This window comes from Sinocyclocheilus rhinocerous, unplaced genomic scaffold (assembly GCF_001515625.1).
Source record: "Sinocyclocheilus rhinocerous isolate Xijiao unplaced genomic scaffold, SAMN03320098_v1.1 scaffold831, whole genome shotgun sequence".
Classification (NCBI taxonomy): Eukaryota; Metazoa; Chordata; class Actinopteri; order Cypriniformes; family Cyprinidae; genus Sinocyclocheilus; species Sinocyclocheilus rhinocerous.
In genome coordinates this window covers 410566-412875 of record NW_015641020.1, presented here as the reverse complement: position 1 = coordinate 412875, position 2310 = coordinate 410566, and positions in this window count along the sequence as shown.

Sequence of the window (2310 nt, the reverse complement as noted above, 5' to 3'; positions counted from 1 at the left end):
TGTGTGTGTGTGTGTGTGTGTGTGTGTGTGTGTGTGTGCGTTTGCACACTGGGATTTTTTATAGTTCTCAGATGTAATGGAAATGCATTTTAAATGCGGCAGTATATCATGAAACGACAAATGAAGGATTGCTGTCTCCTTGCTGAGAAAAAGAGCGAGTGAATAAGGTAAGGAGGTTATTGTCTAAACTGCTACATCTTTGGCAATACAAAAGTGCTGTCATATGTCTTGCCAATAAAACTTAAATGAAACTGGGGAGTGGGGAATTTAAAAGTAAGAGAGAACATGAAAGAAATAGATGAAAGGATACAAAGTACAAGTAGAATAGGATGGTTTTCTGACTGGAGAACATTTGGAACTGAAATGGTAATAAACCGATACAAAGAAGTAAGGTGGAAATGAAATAGAGAGAGAGATAAAGGCAAGGGGAAGAAAAGAGAAAGAGATAAAGAAAATGAGAGAACGCTGAGTCTGCCAAGCAGTGTGTTTGATGGAGGAAGCTGATGAAATATTAGGGTGATGTGAAATGTATGAGAAATGAAGAACGTGAGGTCGGCTCTCTGACTTTTTGGTATTCCAAGCAGCCAATGACTGTCTCGTCAAATAAATAAATTATTAAATGGATGAAAATAAGATTAAACCACAGAAAAGAAATGGACCACTGTGATATGGGCCTAAGGCCATGCACACACACAGCAGTGCCTTGAGGTATTGAATAAAACTCACTGATGACACACTTGTGTATGTTGGTCATGTTGCATCTGTGCACAAAATCTACAAGTTTTGGATGTTCTATTTTTGCCTCGTCAGGCTTGACAGACTCTCATTCACAGGCGAGTCTCCCCAGAGACTGTCAGCAAGCTCAGGAGATGCATTTGAGTAGGACTTAAAATGCTAATTAAGGCACTACGTCACCCATTCAGATCTATTATTACCTAAAACGAAAAAGGAAAACTGGTCTCAGATCATCAGAAATGAAGTTATGAGTGTGAGAGATCACCTGGTATGAACCAGAGAGCAGAGAGAGACATTATAAAAAGAGCTGGGGGTGTGGTTTTATTTAGTGAGAGATGCAGAGGTGTATTTTAGGCAGTGTTCGAACTATACCGTGGACTTTGGGGGAGCCCGTGGAATTTGCACTGCAGTGCCCCCACACCTTGATGCTCATGACAGGAATAGCATGTATAGTTATCTTTATTGAAGTTAATTAGGTTTAAATCGCCGTCATGCATGAATGAATGATATTTTTGCAATTTTACACATAATAATCCACGATGATCACATTACACAAAACTGAAATTGCACGTCAAAATAACACATTGTCAATATTTTTTGAGACCCCCCAAAATTTCACAAATCACGTTTTCAGGGGAGCCCATGTCTTATTAAGGGGAGCTGAGCTCCCCCTAGCTCCCCCGTAGTTCGCACCCTGATTTTAGGTGTATCCACTTTATTATTTACAGTGCTGAGTAGTAACTGATTACATGTAATCTGAATTACATAACCAGATTCCAAAAATGTAGTACTTGTAATTAGATTATACTGTATTACATTTTAAAAAGCTTGTCATCAGATTACAGTTACTTTTTGTGAATTATATTATTTGTCAATTAACAAACAATCTCCGCACACCTGACGGCAATTGATAGGTGCGTAGGAAACAGACCACAAAGATCAAAACTCAAGGAAAAAGAAAACAATTCCCGCACACTGTCAGTTAGTGCAAAAGTATCAAAAAGGTTTAATAACAACGTTTCGGTCGCATGACCTTCAACAGGTATCTTCAAACATGGGTTACTTTGAACATTGCTATGTATTCAATGCCGAAAAAAAGATTTTTGTTCACGTATTATTAAATGGCATAGGTATATTGATGATATAGCTATTTTGTATTTTTTGGGGAGATAAAAATGAGGTTCAGGAATTTGTGTCGATTCTTAATAACTTTGATGATAACTTAGAATTTACTTTGGAGGTTAATTCGTCTAGAGTGCATTTTCTAGATATGTAGGTGCAAAAAATGAAGACAAGTTGACAACGACTTTGTACACAAAAGATACGGATCGCAACACTTTGTTGCTTGCAACTAGATTTCATCCGGCTTCCTTAAAAAAGGGACGTCCGAAAAGCCAGTTTTATAGATTGAGGAGGATCTGTTATTCCGATGAAGATTTTATTGAAAAATCGAAAATCATGAAAAAGAAGTTTTTAGATAGAGGTTATCCTTCTGATTGGATTGATGAAGCGTTTAATAGGCTACCGCTTTCCAAAAAACACGCTCTAGAGTTGTTAAAAAAGAAAACAAAAAAA